A 24411-nucleotide genomic window follows, 5' to 3' on the forward strand; every position below is an offset into this window, starting at 1 on the left:
TGTGTATTATCACGGCTACCGCCTCTGATTGGCTAACAACGTAACCCGGAAATTATCGGGGAGGGGTATTCCCAAAAAATTCATCTCTGCAGCTGCTCCCCTGGCGCTGTGGTATGGCACTTGCTTATAAACGGGAAGGCTCAGGTTCAAATCCCTGAGTTGCTTTTTTTTCCTCAGAATTTTGGAAATGTTTGGTTGTCGTCATTTTGCCATTTTTTATATATTCTGGTTATTACAATACCAAGAGATGGCCACACAGTACTTGTGTTCTGTGCCACTTGGCTGGGTTAGGATAGGGTAGCTTTACATTTGGGCTACATATGTGTAATTATACGTTCGGTTAAACTTTGGGAGGTAATATTATTATTCAGCGAATTTTAGGCCAGACAGCTTTCATTTCAGAGGCCGAGCATTTGGTGCGAAATTACCTCAGTGTGACTGCGAGCCGCAACCGCGACGGCAGTGGTGTTCGCCCGCAGAACTGTTTGGTCAGCCGGTTCTCCGTGAGGTCGTGCAGCCTCTCGAACGTAGGCGGAGCCATCCGGTAATACTTTTGAAATAACTCCGCGTCATTGTGCAGCATGAACAGTGTCTGCAGGGATTGAAGATTGCGTAATTGACCTTGGTGTCATTTACACTGCTCAAACCACTTACCGCTGTGTAGTACTCCGACTCAGTGCGGTGGATCGCCCAAAGTGGTCTCACCCACGATCGTCTCATCAGCCTTTGCTTCTGAAACCGAAGGTACTTGTTCCTCTCCAGGAGCCAAAGCTCCTCCTCCGCGCAACTGCTAGACATCACAGCAGGGAAGAAGTACAGACGAACTAAAAAATGAACCATCCGAATTGCACCGAGGTAGTGTTCTAGGCACGCACGAGGGAGAAACTAAGCCTGCGCAACCAACTCACAGTTGCTTGCTACTTTTGTCTTCTCTTCTGTGTGTGCGTATATTGATAAAGAATTGGCGATTCTTATATAAAACCCCAAATGAACTCATATTTACCGCAAACCAGGCAGGATAAACTTGCCAAGAAAGTAAAATAAAACCACCTTTGTTAAGAATCACAACCTTTGCTGGTGGTGAGCTTAATTCAGTCTGCAAACAAGGCGCATCTGACATGGGAAAATCGCGGCGTTCGAAGGCCCCATGTAAACGACAATTCCAGGCATTGCGAACTTCGCAAGTGCGAGTGTTCGTTCCAGCGGATTCGCAGGTGAAATTCGCACCATGTAGAACGGGCTTTACCGGGTTGACAAGGACCCGTCTGCGTCTGCGAGCGCGGAAGGGCGAGGAGGTGCGGACATGGCAAAGGCAAACCCACAGAATAATCCCCTTAACGCGACGAATGCCCAAGTGCCCTGACGGGTCCCAGTCAACCCGGTAACCAGTGTTGTACGGAACGGCGTTCCTGGAACTAGCTCCTTTTTGGAGGAACGAAGTAACGCCACTATTCCAATAAGGGTCGGAGGAACTGGGGTGTAGGCCCGTTCGTCACATGGCGTTTCGTCATATGCCGGTTCGTAACAGGCCGTTTGGTAACAGGATCATTCGTCATATGACATTTTGTCACTTAGGAAAGTTTGTCACAGGAACGGTAAAACAAAATTTGCGGTGTGTTTTTAGACGTAGGTGGTGATAAGGCATCACTGATTATCGTTTGTACATGTTGTGTATTGGTTACTGAGTAAGAAAGTCTTGTTATAATTAACTTGCACACGTAGGTTGTTATCACAAACTACGTCATTCTCGCAATCTTTTTTCAGCAATGTGGAGCTAAGAGGTTTTGTACTATATCTTTGCCTACCCGTGTGACATATTTCTTTTGGAAGGAAAAGCAAGGCAAGAAAGAGACAGTGCGTAAAACCAAAAAAATTAATTTCAACCACCACCTGCAAAAAAGCAGAAGGAAAAGCCAACCCATCAAATGCGAAAGGCACAACCCGGTGCTAACTATCAGAGTTGAAGCCACTAACACGCACCCACCCCTTCTCGAGTTCCCCCCAAAATGAAACTTCTAGACCAAATTTCCAAGAACGAGAAGGTCGGTGCTACCTCTTTCCCTATTACGGGACCACATAGAACCAGGTGCCTCTTTGACCAGTTTTCTCATGACGAGTCGGCTGTGACGAGTGCGCCTGTTCCCATGGAGGGTGCCCAAGCCGGCCCGAACTCTGAAAATGGGGACGCGCATTCATGTAGCCAGTCTTCCAAGACCTTCATTAGGCTACGTCCGTGCCCAACTTTTCTGTCTAGGGTTGTTGACCGCTATCCATATTCTTGATCAACCCTGGTCACCCTACTTGTCCACTCTGTCTTGTATTCTTTGCTGAACTTTTCCAGATGTGCGGCTGAAAAGAGAGAAAAAAAAAGAAAACATGTATGCCTGGCTTCTCACTTTTCAAAAGAACCGTCCTACCTACTTCGCTGAGACCCACACGCATACAAAAAAAGCACTTAGACATTCATTTTTTGCACCTATGACGAACTTTCGCGTGTGTCGAACCAGCCTATGACGAATGACCCTACGTGACCAAACGGCCTATTACGAACTGGCCTATGACGAAAGGCCATGTGACAAACGGGCCGTATACCCGTGGAACTGTAACCATAACTCGTTACGTTTATGAAAGAACGGCATGAACGGCGTTCCTTCTGCAAAACTTACATCGCTACGACTTGGCTGTTTTTGATGCCAAGGCTCGAGTACAAAAATCCACAAGTCGCTACTGTGTTTCTGTTCCTAAAGTGTGGCCAATTCGCCCGCCCTTTAGCCGAACGTGCTTTCTCGAAGGTCAAAGGCAGAATAATAACGACGCAGCGGGCCGCACCTTGTGCATGCTTTCATTCCGGTGGAGCTTACACGGCATTCGACGGGTGAATAGCGCAGTGGGGGGAATGCTTTTCACCTATCTCTGCCTGTTTGGGGTGTCCCGGATGCGCGTCTGGCCGATAGAACTGTTCCCTCAAGGGGAAATGTTATCTAAGTACGAGCGACTCTGCAGGTACCTTGTGAGACCAGCCTATCTCTATATTGTCACGGGTAATCATCGCATTAGTGCGCGCGAGGCGTGGGTGCATTGTTGTCGGAAGATGTGCGCTCGCTGTGAGGTCATTCGAAGGGTCACCGGATATCAGTAGAGCTGGGTGCGCTGCAGTGCCTCGGGATGTTTTTCTGCTCAAAGTTAGAATACGCGCGCAGTTCTTCCCTGTGCGGTGTCGCCAATCTCGTGTGAATTGGTCAAAGGGAGTGCCAGGTCCTTTTGTATTGCACGCGACGTATTGACAAAGTACACGAATTTCGTCATTGTTGGGCCTAATTTTGTCGCTCGCCGTATGAACAATACCTGAGAGAGGCCGCCCGAAGGTCGACGGCCAGCGTGCAGAGTTCCTTATCGAAGATCGTTTGTGAAAATCCTCACCACAAGTTTTTGTAGATTTGTTTTTGGTTTCATTTTCGCGCGTGCGCAATGATTATCCCGCCTGTAGTCATGTGTGTTTCTGGGTGGAATAATAGTTGCAAGTCGGGATACGGCCCGATCGTCCCATGGCTTTTCGTAATAATCATGTTCGTAATAGGCCGTTTGGTCACATAGGGTCATTCGTCATAGGCCGGTTCGACACATGGGAAAGTTCGTCATAGGTGCACAAAAGAATGTCCACGTGGTTTTTTTGTATACATCTGAGTCTCAGAGAAGTAGGTAGGACGGTTATTTTCAAAAGTGAGAAGCGAGGCATACATGGTTTCTTTTTTGCTCTCCTTTCAACCGCACATCTGGAAAAGTTCAGCAGAGAATACAAGCCAGAGTGCACAAGTAGGGTCACCTGGTTTGATCAAGTATATGGATAGAGGTCAACAACCCTATATAGGAAAGTCGGGAAGGAACGTAGCCTAATGAAGTTCTTGGAAGACTGGCTCCATGAATGCGCGTCCCCATTTTCATAGTTCGGGCCGGCTTGGGCACCCTCCATGGGAACATGCGCACTCGTCACAACCGACTGGTCATAAGAAAACTGGTCAAAGAGGCATCTCGTTCTAAGTGGTCCCGTAATAGGGAAAGTGGGAGCACCGACGTTCTCGTTCTTCAAAATTTCGACTGGAAGTTTCATTTTGGGCGGATGTCGAGAAAGGGGGGGGGGGTGTTAGCGGCTTCATCTCTGATAATTCGTACCATTAGTAGGTTGTGCCATTGCTTTTGGTGGGTTGGCCTTCCCTTTCGCTTTTCTGTAAGTGGTAATTGAAGTTAATGTTTTAGTTTAACACGCTGTCTCTGTCTTGTCTTACTTGTCCTTCCAAAAGAAATGTGCCACACAGGTGAGGAAAGATATAGTACTAAACTTCTTAGCGCCACATTGCTGAAAAAAAGATTGCGAATATCACGTAGTTTGTGAGAACAAGTTACGTGTACAAACTAATTATAATTACACTTTCTTACTCAGCAACCAATACGCAACATGTACAAACGATAATCAGTGATGCCTTATCACCACTTACGTCTGAAAACACACTGCAAATTTTGTTTTACCGTTCCTGTCACGAAATTCCTAATAGGCAAAATGTTTAATGACGAATAATCCTATGTGACCAAATGGCCTGTTACGAACCGGCATATGACGAAACGCCATGTCACGTACGGGCCTACACCCGTTGCAAGTCTGCACCAGTCCTCGTGTACTTCTCTCTGTGTGGTTTCTTCCTCAGTGCAGCTTACACCTTTTGATAATGTGCACCAACTCTTCCAAAAACAAGTCCGTCTAAAGTACTTCCTCGTCGCGGCTTCTGATGTGAATGTCACCTAAAATAGAGGTACACTTTTTCTGTGAAAGGTGATTTGGTTTCCTTTAAAACAGTATAAGATTGAAGATTTTCTGGACGCATTTACCTTGTTAACTTGCAATTCTACGAGTTTTCAATCGCCACTGCTATCATTATCAAACGGCATTTTTTCGCCATGTAGACCCGCATGGCCAAAGCGAATGTCATTTATAGCTATTTCGTTTGCGTTGAGTGATATTAAAGGCTTTTGTATTGTTCCTTTCAACGCGGTTTCTTATGCAAGAAATTGAATTATGTTACTGCATGTGAGCAACTTTCAATTTGCACATCTGAGGCGCAGTAACCTTACTGCGCATTTGTAAGACCTGAAGTGGAAAGTGCCAAATGTGTTTCACGTATAATAGACGAGCACCAAAGACGCAGTTAGACATGTCTCGAGTTTGTCCGGTGCTCCCGGAAAAAATTCGTCTTGGAGCATTTCTTTGGATTCGGTTTGTCTCCAGATAATCTGCTGCAGGTGGGGTTGATATTCATATAATATACGTAGTTCGACGGGAGTTTTATATTTCTCAGTTTGTTAAACCTCAGGATTATCAGACACCATATTTTAATTTAAAATGTGAAATGTAACGTTAATGTAACGGCACGTTCTAATGTTCGAAGTGGAACTGGAACGCGTTCCTTTCGCAATAAATGAACTTGTAACGGGAACTCGTTTCAAAATTGGGAATGAAGGAGTAACTAGGTTTTGTTCCCGTTTTAGAGGAACGTGTAAAACACTGCCGGTAACAATGTACATGACGGAACAAACAAACTGCTAAAACGCTCAACTATGTTGCGGCCGGTAAAGGGGCGATCCTTTTTGCCCGCTAATGCCTGATACATTACTAAGACGAAAAGTGTGAGTGTGCTGACGTGGGTTCCCCAATTATTTATTAGATGCGACACATCTCTTGCTCTCGGGTATGTCTCTCCATTGTCGCGGCGTCCGCCCGCACGCTCACTGCACATGCGCAACTCTCCTCCGTTCTTCTCTCCGACAGCTGTGCGCAACACTCTCACTCCATCTCATTATTATAACAGCAGTTGCGGGTGTGCACTTCGCTGCTCTGGGTGCACGCATGTGTGCGCACTCTCACTCCGTCTCATTATCATAACAGCTGCGCGTGTGCACTTCCCTGCTCTGGGTGCGCGCATGTGTGCTCATGCGAGCGACTCTCCCGCCCGGCTCCTCTCCTTTCAAAAGCGGGAATATAAGCGGGGGAGCGCACCGCGCCGGATCAGTCCAGCGCTCGCTCTCGCACTAGACTTGACTTTGCTTGACGGTACCTCCGCGCAATATCTTCCGATGAAGACGTGATGGAAGCGAGAGTCCCTTCAGGGAGTGGACAGACGCAATCCAATACCAGGGTCAGTCCAAACGATCCCCCCTGATGAGTCGCATCACTTCAGGGTTCCCTCGCGGGAAGATGGGCGTAATTTTTCTTTCTGTCGTCTCTATTTCTTTCTACCCCTTTTTTTGTTAATTCCAGTGAAGAGGGGTGCCAATGTACCTCCTTCCTAGATGTCCCTTTGCACTTTTTCCTCTCATTTTTTTTCTTTTTGTTGTACCACGTGCCAATAATTACTTCTAAGCTGGGAGCATTGTAGCGTACCTTTCCACCCAAAAAAGAGGGAGGGCAGCGCATGCCCTCTCATGTGTATATCTTCCATTTCTCTTGTTTTGGTGAATAATGACGTTTAATTTCTTTTAAAGAGTGCGCACAGTGGCTCAACTTCGTCTCTTCACACGCACCTTTAAAAGCTTGCTGCAGTGTACTGTACTTGTTACTCCATTGAAAACTGGTCCTCCAGTCGAAACGTCAGTAAACTTTTTTGTTCTTGGAGCCGTGCGTCGGACTGTACTTTTTGGTACCGTTTATTCCTCGACCATACATACATATTTATACATACATACATGCATACATACATACATATATATATATATATATATATAAGAGTTGGCCAACTGCCAACTGTGTTTTTCTGTGTTATTTTCAACGAGTCCCTTATTTCCCATTCTGGTTCACTACACACACACATATATATATATATATATATATATATATATATATATATATATATATATATATATATATATATATATATATATATATATATATATATATATATATATATGTATGTATATATAGCCAAACAGAATAGCCAACGAGGGGCTCGTTGAAATAAGGGAGAAAGAAGGGTTGGCAGTCAAGAAAACTTTGGAATGCAAAGGGGGGGAGGGATATGGAGGTCATTTAAGCAGATAAAGAATTTGGAAAGACAGAAAGAAAGTGGAGAAAAAAATGCCTGCAGGTTGGGATCTGAGAAAGTGGAGGGGCAAATAGGCACGCCGGTAGCGTACTGGTCATTCTTGAGGTCGTGGGTTCGGATCTCACCCGCCGGCCATTTTTCTCCACTTCCTTTCTATCTTTCCAACTTCCTTATCTGCTTCAATGACCTGCCACACCCTCCCCTTTGCTTTCCGCGATTTTCTTGACTGACAACCCTTATTTCTGTCGTATTTCAATGAGCCCGTCATTTCCTATTCTGATTCGCTAGATGCACAGCGAGGGCCTCTGTTCTGGCAGTCTTGGTGCCATAGGGAGATTAAGAGGGTTCAACGCTGTTCGTCGACCTTCGACATGTCGTAGACACTCGAATCACGGCCCGGGGGTTAACAATAAGGTCAACCCGCCGCGGTGGCTCAGTGGTTAAGGCGTTGCGCTTCTGAGCACGAGGTCGTGGGTTCGATTCCCGACCGTGGCGGTCACTTTTCTGATGGAGGCGAAATGCAAAAACGCCCGTGTGTAGGAGATTTCGGCGCACGATAAAGATCCCCAGCCGGTCAAAATTAATCCAGAGACCTCCACTACGGCGCGCCTCAACGCTTGCGTTGCGTCGGCGCGTTAACCCTACAGTGAATCAACAAGACGGCCCCCTTCATGCGAGTAGTCCGAGTGGCGCTGGCTGCCACCCCCAAGCTCAAGGGAAAAATTACCTTATCATAAATAGCCCGGAAAGTGGAGGTTAAATAGCTCCACCGGTAGCCTAGTGGTCATCGCACCAGACCGGTATTCTGGAGGTCGTGGGTGCAGATCCCACCCGGCGGGCATTTTTTACCCACTTTCTTTCTGTTTTTCGAAATATTTTATCTGCTTCAATGCCCTACCACAACCTCCCCTTTGCTTTCCGAGGTTTTCTTGATCCCAACCCTTATTTCTGTCTTATTTCAACGAGCCCCTCATTTCCTATTCTCATTCGCTACACGCGCTGCGAGGGCCTCTGTTCTGACAGTCTTGGTGCCATACGGAGCTTAAGAGGGTTCAACGCTGTTCGACCACTTTCAACATGTCGTAGACACTCGGGTCACGGCCCGGGGGTTAAAATGTCCTTTTCACCCGAGTAGTCCGAGTGGCGCTGGCTGCACCACCAGGCGCAGTTAACAAAAATACCGTAACATAAATACCACAGAAAGTGGAGGGGAAAATAGCCCCGCCGCAACCGTAGTGGCCATTGCACCAGACCCGTATTCTGGAGGTCGTGGATGCGTATCCCTCCGGGCGGGCCATTTTTTCTCCACATTCTTTCTGTCTTTCCAAATTTTTTATCTGCTTCAATGAAATACCACATCCTCCCCTTTGCTTTCCGAGGTTTTCTTGACTTTCAACCCTTATTATGTCATATATATATATATATATATATATATATATATATATATATATATATATATATATATATATATATATATATATACATGTATATATATATATATGCATATATATATATATATATATATATGTGTGTGTGTGTGTGTGTGTGTGTGTGGGGTGGGTGTGTGTATGTGTATGAGTGCGTATAAACAGAGTTCCGAGATGCGAGAGGACCATTGTTAATTAGGCTGCCGAGCATAGGCCACCGAAAAAATGATGATTTTACACAGATGACAGTGGCCATTTGTTTGGATGGGTAGAAGGACCAGAGGGATTGACTCGCCGGGTTCCCCACTACATATCACAATGATCATGCCGCTTCCACGCATAAATGTCAGAGCAGTACGGTCCCAATGCCAACAATATATATATATATATATATATATATATATATATATATATATATATATATATATATATATATGTATATATATATAGTCGGTTACACAGCAATAACAACAATAACAATAACAAACAAGGTTTACTTACGTAGCGGCGACGGGACTTGCCTTCATCAGAGTAAAGTTACATGATTTTGCTGTCGCAAACATTTGGAACACATTTCTGATATAGGTTGGCAGAAAACTGTGAGAAGGAGCAGAAAATGTTTCGGAAATGGAGGGTATGCATACAGTCGGGCTACGCCTATGTTACAAAAAAAAAAGGCGGGGGGGGGGGGGGACGAGACAGAGGGGTCGTGTTAACAAAGCAGCGTTCAAGGTTGCACCATGACGGGTCCACGTATGCCGCTTGGGCTGCAAGTTCAGACAATGCGGGAAACTGGACAACCGGGGTTTCAAAAGAAAGGGAAGAGTATACAGTAAGGTATTCAGTGGCTGGGGAGACTGGTTGGGGGGGAAGCGAAGATGGGTGTGCCCCTCGCGGATGAAGAGAATAGATACGGGGCACAAAAGAGCATTTCACAGAAGCTAGCAACTGAACAGGAAATAGGTAGGGTCAGAAAAAGTTAAACATGAATAGATCACAAAGAGTTAAACATTCTTAAGTGCTGGTGGGAGCGAGGCCTCCTTCCCCAGGACAAATGGCTTTGTTGAGCCGCATTGGGCTAATAAAGCTGCTGTATTAGGAGAGTTTCTGCGAATTCTGATGGGAAACGCGTGGGTAGGAATAATGAACATGGTTATAAAAATTATGACGCCGCTAATTTTATTCGAGGGATAAGCACGTTAGTTTTCCCTAACTTTCATTAATTCCAAGTGTGGCTGACCCAAACTTATAAATGAGATAAGATTCCCGAACCTCGCGGTCGTGGTGCGTTTTGAAGGCGGATTCTAAAATCGTTGCTTTAACATGTTCAAATGCATGCCCGGGACTGTTCACATGCCTTGACAGGGGCAAATAAGGGCAGCTTTTTGCACGAGAGCGGTGAATATTGAACCGTATTCGGAAGGGCGTTTCAGTTTGGCCGATATATTGTTGCCTACAAACAGTGCACTCTAGAAGATATACGACATTAGCGGAGTCACAGTTAAAGTTACCTTTTATATTTACGTAGTAGTCTGAAGCCGTGCTGGTGGCGCGCTGTGTAGTGGTCATGTGTGGGCATACTTTACATCGGGGTTTATTGCAGGGCATGCAGCCAGTAGTTGCCGGTCGGTTGATTGGAGAGTTAGTAAGAAAGTCACCTAAATTCTTATTACGCCGGTAGACAACGCGTGGTGGTTCGGGGAATGTGCTTTTTAAGCGGTCACTTTGCATTAGGATATTGGGATGTTTTTTTAGCATGGTTGACACTCTTGGAGCGGAGGATGAGTGGGTTAAAACTAAGTTAATTTGCGGGTTCCCGTTCGGGGCTTTTTTCTTACAGATTTCGTTACGGTCTAATTGGTTGGCTCGCATAATAGCGTCGTCGATAACTTTTTCCGGGTATTTTTTATTCAGGAGGGCGGTCTTGAGTTCTCCACAGTTTGAGTCAAAGTCGGCTTGGTTTGAGAAAATTCTCCTAAATCGGTGGGCTTGGCTGTAAGGTATTGCTGTCTTGCAGTGTCTGACATGGCTACTTCGGAAGTGCAAATACTGCCGCGTGTCTGTCGGTTTTCTATACAGTTTAGTTTGAAGCCGACCTTGGAAGGTAGTAACGGTGACGTCCAGAAAGTTTACACTGTGTTCCGAATAGGAATGAGCAAGGGAAATACTAGGATGGGCTAGGTTAAATGCCTCAATGAAGGTGAGGAGCTCCATCTCACCGTGTTGCTAGATTATGAATATGTCATCAATATACCTTTTATAGTACACTGGCTTTAAATTTTGGGTGTCAAGAAAGTTTGATTCGAGGTGAGTCATAAAGATATTGGCGTAGTTAAGTCCGATTCGAGTTCCCATTGACGTTCCGCTGAATTGCACGTAATGAACTCCGTCGAACTCAAAATTGTTAAGTTCAAGAATAAGCCTAAGGAAGGTTTGGAGAGCAGAAGACTCGATAGGTTTGCCGCACGATGACTGCTTATACGCAAGGGATACAGCGGCGATGCCATCTTCATGGGGGATGTTAGTATACAGTGACGCAACATCAAGGGTGACTAGAAGGCAATTATCAGGAATTTCAATTTTGAGATGTCTGAGAGAAAGTCATTGGTATCCTTAATGAAGGAGGGAAAGCTGGGCGGAATGTCGCAAATGAAATTATCCACATAGCGCGAGAGGTTTTCGGTAACAGTGCCAATGCCAGAAACAATGGGGCACCCTGGGTTGTTCACCTTGTGAATCTTTGGGAGAAGATAGAATTTACTGGCTACTGGGCTTAAGGGGATCAGGGAACGAGCCGTGGTTTCATTTATTGTTTTATTTTTAACGAGCTCAGCAAGTTTATCTTTGACAATTTGCTTATAGTCTTGAGTGGGATCATTGGGTAGTGCTTTATAGAACGTCGATACTGATAGTTGCTTATTGGCCTCGTTAACATAGTCGGTTTTGTCAAGGATTACGATTGCGCCTCCCTTGCCGGCAGGTTTAATAATTATGTCGGGACGGCTTGCGAGTTCCTCTAGGGCTTTCTTTTCGTTGGTAGTCATGTTGTGGTGGAAAGAAATTTGTGTTTGGTATGCTTTTCGCACATCGCGTTGGACAGCTTTGATGTACACTTCGAGGCAACTATCACGCTGTGTGGGAGGGGTCCAGTGCTTATAGCTAGGTAGGGTTCTGCGGGCTTCTTCCGTCGCGGGGTGATCGTAGAAGTATTCTCGTAGCCTCATGTTTCTGGCGAAGTTATCTAAGTCCTTAAAAAGTTGAAATTCATCAAAACCACCAGTAGCCGTGCTAAATTTTAGGCCCTTTGACAAGACGTTCATCTGAGCTGGGGAGAGGGTTATACTTGAAAGGTTCATTACATTCCCGGTAAGGTTTTCTTTTGTGACGGCAGGCGAGGGAAAATTATTAGTACAGGGGTTTAACTGAACTGTTTGGGGTGCAGTAGTCGAAGCATTTATTACAGTCCTAGTGACATTATCGGTCGTATTGTCAGAGTGGGGGCAGTTACTAGTGCCAGAGCTTGTTAGGTTCTTACGCATGTGGCCAGTGTTAGAAATCTCATCTCGGTTAAACTTTCAGTCTTTTGTTCCGGATATGGCGGAGACCGTCTTAGATTCGTAGTTGCTTAAAAGGTTCAACTTTCTTTTGCTTAGTTCCTGACTAAGTAGTTCCTCTTTCTTTCTGAGAGAATGTGCCGTAGCTTCGTAGTGATTGAGGATTATTTGAGTTAATTGTAAAGACGCTTTAGCGAGTACCTGTTTCCACTTATTCATGTTGGACGGGGAGAGATCGGTAGTAGCAGGTTTTATTCTAATCCTAAGACCCCTGGGAGCGACCGCGGCAGTCAAGTACTGTGCAAGAGCGGAAACGTGCAATTCGGAACGTATGCGCTTTTCAGTTATTTTTCATAGCTTTAAAAACTGTTTTGAAACGGGGAAGGAGGCCGCGTTACCTGTTTTTTGTGTTGTAGTCAGTTGCTGCTATGCTGATTCTTTCGAAGGTTGTAAGGGCATGTGGCACGGAGGGCTGGATTTTGGACCCCGGAAGGTCCGGCGGACACGCTGCTGTTGGTTTTCGTGGGCTCGGCGGTCGCTGAAGACGCGGAGGTTGGGCGTGGCATGCTGTTGGTGCGGCGCTGGTCAGGGAGCTTCGTAGTGTCACTGCGAGCGTTCCCTCGGGGCGTTGTGGCCGCTGCAGGTTTGCCAGTAGGGGTTGGCATGTCCCTGGCGCGACGCTCGTTCGACGATGTTCGCCGTAAGCGTGGCAACCGCCGTTCGCCGTTATCGTGGCAAAACGTGCTCGGAACGAGAAGTGTCGCATTTGTTTTTTTGTCATTTTGACATTTTGTCGCATTTGTGATTTTGTATAATCATTTTTCTCAATGTACAACTTAAGTTTTTAGCCTGTCATTGCATCACCGGCGGAGGGTGATCTGTCAAGCTGCATGGTTGCAGCTTTTTTTCCCTCCGCTTTTTTCACCTCTGTAGTGTCAGTGGTGGAAATAAACCTGATTGTATTGTATTGTATTGTATTGTATTGTATTGTGTTGTATTGTATTGTATTGTATTGTATTGTATTGTATAAGAACACGTCATGAAGCGAGCTCCCCCTTGATGGAGTAAAGATCGTAGCGGCAGCGAAGCATAAGAATCGGCTGCAATCGTTGACTCACACCCTCGTGGTGGTCCTGAATGTTGAGTACAGATTCCCTACCTTCAAATATTATGCATTACAGTGAGCTTCCTTGATGTTTCGCTTTAACTGTAAATAAGTTATAAACCACTCGTAACGCTTTTGTTGCCTGGTAAGAATATGATTGTACACTAGCCACCCAAAAGAAACAATAAATAAAAAGGCCCCGATAAAAGCAATACGCAATTACGAAAAAAACGAATCAAAGGTATAGATGCCGACATTCTCAACAAAGAAATAATTAGAAAACTTTGCAAATCAAACGTTATAACAACATAAATGTACATCACCGGCAGAAGACGACTAACGAAATAAATAAATAAATATAAAGGAAAGAAAAAGTCCCCTCACTATATTCACTATATTCCCATTCTGCCGTCCCGTTAGCCAAGTCCAAGTTTCTCAGGCCGGTCATGTGGGGGGTCGCACTTTAAGTACGCCTTTAGGATTCATGCTGCCGCCTAATAATTGATATATCTGAGCAGCAAACTAAAGCTTTTTTTTGGCACCGATTCCAAGGCAGCGATGGTGTCGGTTGTGGAATGCACTTTAAGAAAACACAACCAAGAAAGCAGCAGCCAACTAGTGGCGTCACTAACTCTCGGCAAATGCACCGAACTAGTTACAACACCCTGAGTCTTCTTAAGGCTGATTTTCACACAGAACCAACTAACGTTTTTAACAATAGCGGCATCTTCTGAGTCTTAAATGTTTTACGGCACACATTTTTGCAGTTCTGTTGTAGCATACAAACCATACCAATAAATTACTTAGGAAGTTTGCCCTGTCTAGTTGTGTATCTTCTAACGTTGTGTTTTAAATCGTAATTGCACTCAATGTATTGATTACCAACGTGCTAAAATGATACTGACATGCGCAAATTTACTGGACAGGGAGAGAGTGATCTTACTGCAAGCATCAGCATGACAAAAAGTCGGGCCTGATTCGAAGGTACGATGCTATTCACAAGCTAATGAAACTAATTTCTTATCTCTTCAATAGTTTCGTGTAAACTTTTCCGCACCTGCACCGCGTATGCTTCTCTTCTGGCATTTTATACAAGGTCTTCAACAGAATATTTATATTGAGGTGAAAGTAGCCATTTAGTGCAAAACTGTAGTTAAGGAGAGACTTCTGGCGGCCTTGCGCTAAGGGGATTCCTGGCTGAGTTCACTAATGATAAGCTCACGGTGAACCGGTGATCTCCTGGTTAAATAAACGTCTTATTGCTAAGGATACATTTATATTGGACATTACTCCTTCGGGCGTGCGAGAAAGCTAGAATTATACCAGCATAAACAGCTGGAACGAACATAATGCGGGCTGTTTATCTTCCTATTAAAGGCGCGACCTTATTAAATATCACCGAAATAAATATCAGCAAAATTTTAAGTGTACACCATGCCTGATGTAATCGTTTTCTATTACAATCGTGGGAAAAGATTTCTAATTTTGTTTTTAGCACTCTCTACAACTCACCCAAAGGAACATTCTTCGATAACACAACGCTAATCTGTAGGACGATTGCATGTCCCCTGCAAGAGCGATAACCACACCTTTCAAGCACTGGTTCCGTATTCCAAGCAGCAGAGAGGGGGAGTTAAAAATTCTTATATACGCCAGCTTTAGCGGACAGAAGGAAGCTGTCGCATTGACCCATCAGCTTCGTCAAACAACAGCCACGAATAAGAGGTTTGAAGCTTCTTAGAGGTAAGTGAAACTTGTTGCTGCTATGTTTCAAAGTGTGAACAGAGTTTGTGCCCTGCTTGCACCATGTAAGCTATTGTTCTGGAGTTCTTTTCATGCTCTACATCGCATTACTTAAGGCAGAGACAAAACCTAGCCATTTGAGGCAACTTTTGAATCCTGGGCCGACTATGGGGTGTTTTAGCGGCCATTTTAAGTTGCCACTTTGGTGGTCAGTTTGGAGTACATGCTTGCTGCGTATGCCACCACAATTACTGTTTTTACCCTCTGTCGGGTGGGTACACCGGGCTTACGCTTGAGCTCACTGGAGGGTCACACAGACCTCACTCAACAATAACTCAAAATTAACTCACCCTACCAGGTGGAATACGTGCAATTCATGCCCATTTCTGAATTTTGAAGTTGGAAAAAACGAGAAATTTTTTCACTGCCTATTCACCTCGGGTGTAATTTACAGGTCCCGAGCTGAACCGACAACAGAGTTTCTAGCTTCTTGGCTAGATAAAACTGCAATAGTGAAGCACCTGATACATTAAGCGCGAAGCCAGCCCACTTGGCATATTCTGCCCGCTGCATGGGTCATGTGTAGTGAAAAAGCACGGCTTCAATTAAGTGCTGTAAAACTGATTCGAATGTACGTTGAGTAGGTGCTGAAGAGATTTTGAAAACCGGCATAATTACTTTTTGTTAACTTCGAAGCTGTTTAGGAAATAGTGATTTTTTGTGTCCCCAGTTCAAAATACCAAGGCCAATACCAAAATACCAAATATCTGAGGCCCCGCACGTGGTCCCGGGCCTAGTGCCGACCGCCAAGCACTTAAAAAAAACCAAGAAAATACCTAGCGATCTTGTGTGCGTGCATCGCTACGACCACTTGGCGTCTCTGTGCACGTTTGTCAAGCCGAGCATACCCACTTAGATTGGCTGACATTGCGGCGACCGCACCGGAATTAAAAAAAATACCTTTGTTGTTGTTCCTATGTTCCCTATGTTCTTGTGCGTCTCACCCCAACAGAATCCCCTCGCTCATGCTCGTCTATGTTAAAATGTTTACTCGACACATGACCTTCTCGCACCTGTTCGGAAAGCTGTTTTTCACTTTTTGGTTCACATTCCATTTTTGCACATATTTGCACATTTATAGTATACATTTTTACTTACTACCTTATATTATGTGCTGGGGGGCCTTGCACTCCTCATGTACCCAGTGCATCACCCGAGAAGGCCCAGCGCTGTTGGTGATCACTTGTAATAAATAAATAAACCTCTGGACTCTGGAGTTTTTCAAAGAGTTAAAGTTTGATTAACAATATTCCCTGCTAAGATAAATAATCTCGTGTGACTAATGTCTCCAAAAATCCCACGTGGTCAGAAATAGTCCGCGACATTCTTCCTGGGTCACACCCGTGAACCGAAGCTCTGTTACCTAATGGCAGAACTTTTCTAATATAGTGAGCGCAAAAAGTACCCAAGTAGAATAAGGGAAATGAACAAACCAATTTGCGCAGTAACTCACCCGACGCTGAAGCAACCTGTGATGACTCAAATTTTTGCACGGATTGGTAATGTATGAGACGGGAAATATCCACTGCCTTGTCATAGATTGGGCAGAAATGTACTTATCTCCGCTCCAAATGCTGCTCGTTAAAACTATATATAAAAAGGCAAAGTGCATAGGATTGTACTCTGAAGAAAAATTGTCAGCGTCATTAGAGCAACCCCCACCACCCGACTAACGTGTATTTCGGCAGTGTTCAGCAATATTCTGGCTCACGCATGATTTCCAAAATACGAAACAATGTAACATTACTTGTGAGGGCTGCGAGCTCGTAGGGACCGTTTCGGAAGTTGCACTAAGAGAAACTAGTCTTTACAAATGAGGTGACACTGCAATTCCCTGAGTGGTACTCGGCTTTTATAAATAACTATATACCAGCCTCATTATGACCAAGTTTGGAGTTACGTGGCCTGTTGTAGTTTGTAATGTTGTACAGCATGCTGGAGGCATTACAGCCTGCTTCCGGCATGCTGTAAATCATTGAGCGATTCCCTGTCATATCTATTCAGATTTCATCATGTTATTGCTCGTCAATATACTCATTTTCTAAAAGCAATCATTATTGAGTAGCGCTCTCAGCCGGAAGAGAGTTGATGTCGAAGCCATTTTCATTAGGCAGCCTAAATCATATCTAGTCTGAACTTTAAAAAAGAGCGATAATAGTTTAGTCCTATAAGAAAATTACCAAAGCATCTTAACCTACAGTCTTTCCTGGGCTTGCCTCTCCATCTATTTTTACTAACACATCTCCAATAGGGTGGGCTAGCTACATGTGGGCCAAACCTAGCCTGGCCGACTTACTAAAAGCACAAAATACATTACAGAAAATTATTTACTGCCGCTACTGCGCAGAAGGATGCCTTGCTACATTTGCTCCTTAAATGTGGGAACCACCTGAGCTAACAGTGTTGGCACCCATCTATTCTTTTTAGCATGTCTATATTTAGAAGCTTCTTTTTATTGCCACCGACCTCTATTTACAGCATCCAGCAGCAGCAGGGCGGAAATCTGACGTTAATGTGAAGTTTCGTACCACTGTGAAAAGGACGCTAATGTGGACAAGCACACATTGAAGCGAAATCAGCGGGAAAACTGAAATTCGAAATAAGTTCATCTGAGAGCCACATTTCGTCGCCATTGAAAGGCAGCTAAAGAAAGTCTGCGGATAAAACTACCTTTCTTTCAAAGGACGCAAGACCACCAGAAGATGAATCGTGTGGTGACGTATTGTTGGCTAATATTGACATTTCTCTTCCACCTGTGTTCTGGCGCTCGCTACACGCCAGACTGGAAGTCTTTGGACACCCGACCAGTGCCAGCATGGTTTGGGGGGGCTAAATTTGGCATCGAGGTCCACTGGGGCGTCTACTCGGTGCCCAGTTTCGGCGTGCAGAGGAGCGAAGAATTCCGGATCAATTGGCAGCTGAATAAACGCCCAAAGGAAGTAAACTTCATGAATAGCCATTATAAACCAGGATTTACCTACATGGACTTCGCCTCCATGTTCACGGCTGAGCTTTTTGACCCCGACCAGTGGGCGGACATCTTTTCCAGGTGAGACAGTATTGCGCGTTATAACGACCTACCGCTGTTACGTTTCAGTCATAAAAAGACCCAAAGGAATGGTCTTTAAACGAACACTGTGTCGCGGATACTAAAAAAAACATGCAGTGCACACCTAACTTCCGCAAGGACGTTTTAGTTTCGTCTTTTTAGAAAATGACCTTAGGCGCATAGGATAGCACAGGTTCAAAAAACATTTATCATTTCGAAACTTCACACGTGAGCATATTATGTGCCCAGTGAAGTTTATTTAGGCATTAAATTCAAATATCCCACGCACACGTGGCAATAGACTCAAAGGGAAGGTTTCATGTTGGCTCCCTTGATTGGCCTTAACTTGCGTATGGCATTATATCCAGGGCGTTATTGAGGTTGGTGCTGCTGATTTCTGAAAAAAGTGAGGCCTGGCGAGTACGTGGAGAATTATCAGACGTAACGAGAACCGTCCAACGGGCTAACCCTTCTTGTGGAGATGGGACCAGCGCCAACCGCAGGCAAGGCGATCCACGAAAGAAATGCCACTTCCCCTGCACACCCCCACATGTGCTTCCTCTGCCCAGCCACAACGGTCGGGTAAGGCGACCATTATGTGATGTAACCATACCCTATCACAAGTCACTTCTCCGACAACACGGAATCAGTACGCCGATCTCATAGTTATCTGGTGTAAGGTTAACCTCAAGATGTGCACGTGGCCACGTTCAAAATGCACCTGAAAAATCGGGAGAATAAGTTAGTAAACCTTTGCTTTAGAAATCTGATTCAGCAGAGCCACTCCGCAGTACAAGGATGACGCTTCTCTGAATATTCCTCTATGCACTTCTGAGCACTCCAGTGTTTCTGGTCAACCCACTGTTTGGACCTGACAGTCGACTTATTGTCATTGCCAATTGCACTGTTGGTCACTGAACGTTTACGGCAAATGAGTCCTTTAGGCAATGTACGCAGTGAATCTGACACCATCTGTAGCCGCGTTATCGGGTAACTGTAATGCACTACTGTCGCATCCATATAAACGCGCTCCCTGCGCGTTTACATGAGTGCCACAGTAGCGCATCACATTGCTTTTTAGTGCCTCACATCCTTGTAGAGGGGACCAAGGGCCTGAGACGCGGTCGGATTAGACGGCCGGCACATTGCAATAGTAAGATGTGTTGAACGTAAGCCGCATAATTCATTGGCATTCCGACTAAAAATTGTGACCTAAGGCACTTTCTTCGAGCGATGCATGTTTTTTCGAGATACCATCCCTATCCGAACCTACGTGTACAAATACGAACTTGGTAAGGATCGTCATGCGATCCGCCAAACTGGATCTTTCATTTTACCGTATAGAACGGCCTTATTCTTGCATGCAAGAAGACTCTTACACCCTAAATTGCTTTGAACATTGCTTTCTCAGGGGACGTGAAATTAGTACCGCAAAGAGCTGTGAAACGCGACCTCTACTCATTTTTCACGACTACACTTATCTGAAGATTTTGAGCTTAGTAGTACCGGATGCCTTGAAACCGTCTTTCCTCTGCAAGCTTTGTTTTACTAAGGCTACTTCTTGAGCTTTGAGGATGATCAAGGCAACATAGAGAAGCGAAAAGGCTTTTGCTTGAGACGCAGGAAAACAAGGGTACAGAAGCGGTGATGACGCAAAATATCGTTGTGGTCGATGGCCGCCACGAACCCTTCGCAGGGCACAGAATGAGGGAGATAAATTTCATTTCATTAGTCAGTAGCAAATCCTTATTCTACGGATTGACCATTCGCAGGTCAGGGGCCCGATACGTTATTCTGACGGCAAAGTATCTTGATGGTTACACACTGTGGCCGTGAAGTTTCTCGCTGAACTGGAATTCCATGGACGTGGGTCCCCACCGAGACCTCGTTGGAGAACTCTGCGCTGCAGTGCGGCGAAAGGGAGGAATGCGATTTGGTGTGGAGTATGTCAAGATGGAGACGTTTCACCCCTTGTACATTGCTGACAAGGCATCGAGGTGGGCTTCCGCTGATTTTCCACGAGCCAAGAGCACTCCGGAATTATTCGAGCTAGTTGAGAGGTAAGAGAAAAGTTTCGCCTTTGGTTGAAGTTCCGTGCCGCAATAATTGACACTTTGAAGCAACCATATGAAGTAAAATTGTTTGGTTATGCAAACCAGAAAGAAATTTGGCATTCGACGCGTAGCAATAATATAGAAAATAGACGCATCCACAAGGGATGATTTTCGATAGCAAAGCGGCAGCTATTGACTTACTGCTGCATTAGCGTAGCAGTTTGGGAAGCAGGCAAAGCCACAAGCGAGAATGTATCTGTAGCCGATAGTACAAAATTTACACCGAAGCTGTTTATTGGTATGAGTTCGTGCGTCTTAATTCTGCGTCCGGAAAAACGCACGCCCCTAAATATTTTCTGAAATCGCTTGATCCTGGGGGAAAGCTTGTACTTCTGCTCACTTGAATGAGCATTTTGGGGCCACTAGGTATCAATACCCATAATTTTCAGTATCAGTAGACTCACAGGTAGACTGTTTTTCGGAAATGTATCGCAGTGCGACATTTTCAAGAAATACGTAATTTCTCGCCGCCTTCTCTTTTTCGCGTTCGAAGGGTTTGCATGACTGCTTTCCTCCGGCTCCTCGGAGCGACGGTAACTTAAAGCCACCCTGTTTTTGTTGTGTCAAGAACCTAGTTTCTCCAGCTCCTCGGGACGGCGGTCGGATAATAATTCATTTTAGCTTCTACTTCTTTGAATCTGTAGCCGAGAGTTTGCATACAGTTCGGATTGAATCTCCCCTGGTCATCCACCTTCGTACCGTGAGACGGCTATTAACAAGCTTTCGATATATATTTTTACATTTTACGGCGTAGAACTATAGAGAAAATTGTTCTTGGGTTTAAGTTGGAATTAAAATATCGCTTATTGCAGTTTTATCATCTTGTTAGCGTTGCTAGTTTGTGATGTGTGTTGTAGTAGACGGGTAGGAATGTATTCACATGACGCAAGATTTTTTATTTTTCTATATTTTAGAGTTACTTGGTATTTGTCATCTATTTTGTTCCAATGGTTTCATGACTATGGTATATCGCCACCTCCCTCTAATTTAAAAACTTAACGGACAATCTTATCAACTTTTACTGGCATTATGACTATTTAAATAAATAGTACTCCAGTTTATTTTACGTGAATGTTGCAGGTTAGAATATGCAATACAAAATTTCAGCCTCTCAGTCACAACCCCTTTAAGCTGTAAAAAACCTAGCTTTGTATACGAGTGTAAAGCCATTGATGCCTTTTAAACAAAGGTGCGGCCTGTTCTAACAGTAAATGGGAGACTAAACATTTCAGCAAAACTACCAAGTTTAGTATGATAGCATACAAGTAAACACGGCCACTTGAAGGCTTTCTTTTACAACTTTGCAGGTATCAACCCGATATCATTTGGTCCCAGGGTGACGGAGCGGCCCCTTCGACCTATTGGAACAGCACCTCATTCCTCGCGTGGCTTTACAGTGACAGCCCAGTCCGCTCCGATGTTGTCGTCAACGACCGCTGGGGTTCTGACGTCCGTGGAAGGCGTGGCGATTTCCTAAACTGTCGCCATAGCTGTGATGAAAAACTTATGATGCGGATTAAGTGGTTAAAGCCAGTGACCATCGACAAGCACTCTTGGGGATACCGGCGCCAAGCCAATATTTCTGATTACCTCACGACCGCCGACATTATTGAAGAACTTGTGAAAACAGTCAGCCGAAACGGCAACCTGCTGCTCGCCATGAGTGCTACGAAGGACGGCATCATCCCGCCGGTATTCCTAGAAAGACTCGCCCATGTGGGCACGTGGCTCGGAGTTAACGGGGAGGCCGTGTACGACTCGACACCCTGGAAACACCAAAAGGACGCTGCTAACCCGAACGTTTGGTACACAGCTAAGGAAAACATCGTGTACGCGTTCTTGCTCAAGTGGCCTAAAAGTAGGCAGTTATACTTGGGGTCATTGAAAGTGTCCTCCGAAGGACAGGTCACTATGCTTGGGGGGTCGGAAGAACGACTACAGTCGAGTACCGATTTCACAACCGGTACGATGATTTCGTTGTCCGCGCTAACGCCGGACGAGCTGCCCACCCCGTGGGTATCGGTGCTTAAAGTTGAAGGCACCCTTTAGAATGAGCTTCGGGCAAGAGCTTCAAGCTTTTGCAGCACCTTATGTTGTTTGCGGTTTGTAAGCCAGACGAATATTCTTTAATTATTTTATTAGGCGCTCCTGCGTCACTCTATGCTGAAGTAATTTAAGGCAAATTATTTAGAACTATGACCAATGTAGTACAGCCTACGAAAAGAAATCAAACAAGAAAGGTCATATTTTTATTTCCAGAAGAAATAAATTTTTACATTTAGATACGCGGGCCATTTGCCTTCTTTTATTGTGCCTATTCTTTTCATCGAACATGACCACCTATGTTAAACTTAACATCTAGGGAGTATACAGGCTCTGTTCAGTGCTCGCATTTGTAACAGCTGGGAACGGAGGGGCGCCCTATTTGAGGAACACAAAAACGTTACTGAACCACCAAAGCTACTGACAACGTGTACAGGCCTAAATTTTGCCTGTGAGGTATTCAGAACAGAGTCATTTCTTTTGTGTGAGAACAAAATGCAAGCCACACCGTTACCATGAAGTCATTTGTTGTGGACCGCTTATACCAATTTTGCTCCTTCACTAATAATTACGAGGCCATTTGTAGACAAATGAAATCGAATGCGAAAATATCAATGAGAACACACTTGGCGCAATATCTTTCCATGCAAGCATAACTGTCGCATGGATTCACAACAATAAAAAAATTGAAGATATGACATTCCCCATTTGACCTCGTCAAAATTTAGTTTCCGCGAATCATAAACTTTATTTTCCGGGCTATACTCCATATTTTTATGTTCGCTCTTTTCTTGTCTATGACTGTACACAGCGTCGAAATAAAGGTTTCGGAAAACGTCGTGTATTTTTTAGAAACCACTAAACTCTACCCCAGAAAAAAATGCGTGCTTTTCGCCAACAGCTCTTGTACCTGATAACTGCCAATATTAGCGAAAAATCTCTGCAAGAACCGACACCCCCCAACGTAGAGCCTATATCACCACAGGTGGTACATCAAATAATGTACTGTACAAGCAAGCTACGTTAAAAAAGGTTATAACTGCGGCGAAATTCTCAAATTCTTTTCCGAAATTATCGCATCAGAAACCACAAAACATATGAATGAACCTCACTAACAACAGCTCTCTGCAACTTAAAAGCCAACATTGTGCCTAAATTATAGGATATTTTATGGAAGGGAGTGGTGAATGGCATGAACCGTGCTTAATAATGATTACCGATTTATTTACAGCATTTACGAGGTCGTCATGAGGTAGCCTGCGCAGGCTAAGCTCCACCCGTATTTTTGTCGGTGGGTCGGCCAACAGCTTTAAGCTGCATTCCTTTCTCCGTCGTCGTTTTTTTATATTTCCCCCTCATCAAAAGTGATCTTTGAGGTCACTAGTAAGTACAAGAATGGTTGCGGTAAGGATGACACACATTGGGATTAAACATTCGATTCCTTCCTTCCACCAAAAACGTTAGGTAAAGTCTTGCTCCCGAAAGAGCGACGCCCGTGAGGTCAGGACCAACCAATGAGCGCGCTAATAAATTATAAATACCCCGGAAGACAGGATCTAAACATGTTGGGCAGGTCTCGGCTGGGCATTGCCGGCTGGTCTTGGCTGCACGAAATCGGCGGTGCATAGACAAGCAGCACGAGGTGAGATATATTTCCCCGTCCTGGACCAGGCTGTGCTGCAGCTGCGCAGCGTGCTTCACGTATAATCGACAACTTCGTCAACGGCGTTGCAGTGCGAAGCTTGGGTCACAATTTGGATGAACCTGTACACCCCAACAAACCGTGTTTTCTCTCGTCCCACCTCCTCAGTATCACTCCAGTCCTCTTGGGTAGCCTCGGCCCACCCCAGTGAAAGTGAGCCGTGGACTCTTCTATTCACCAGCCCCGTGGTCGCAGCCAATGAACACCCGAGACCAACCAAGATGACCAGGCATGACCTGACCAGGCGACCACGCCGTTACATCACCCCGCTCTCTAACGCGTCTCCAAGTGCTTTCGGAGCTCCTTCGGGAGTCGGTGGACATCGCTGTTCCGAAACCATGCTTCAGCGATCCCATAATTGTCAAGTACGGTGATGAAAGACAGCTGTTTATATTCCCTTTGTCCTCACCCCACTAACGTATTAACTCTGGCCCCGACAAGGGCGGTTGCCATTGGGGAGGGTGCAGTGCACCAAAAACATTAGAGGACAATGGTGCGCCACTGTCCTCTTATTTTTCTTCAAGTT

The 24411-nt window shown here is 45.0% G+C and overlaps 1 pseudogene across 1 annotated transcript; it reads left to right on the forward strand.

Moving 5' to 3' along the window:
* The first annotated feature begins 17497 nt into the window (after positions 1-17497).
* Positions 17498-22214, forward strand: LOC144173387 (plasma alpha-L-fucosidase-like; annotated as a pseudogene). Its single transcript, XR_013323246.1, has 3 exons — positions 17498-18026; positions 19799-20086; positions 21448-22214. The product of XR_013323246.1 is annotated as a plasma alpha-L-fucosidase-like (transcript).
* Positions 22215-24411: the final 2197 nt, after the last annotated feature.

This window comes from Haemaphysalis longicornis, unplaced genomic scaffold (genome assembly GCF_048455015.1).
Source record: "Haemaphysalis longicornis isolate Haplotype H1 unplaced genomic scaffold, Haemaphysalis longicornis Haplotype H1 scaffold_3, whole genome shotgun sequence".
Classification (NCBI taxonomy): Eukaryota; Metazoa; Arthropoda; class Arachnida; order Ixodida; family Ixodidae; genus Haemaphysalis; species Haemaphysalis longicornis.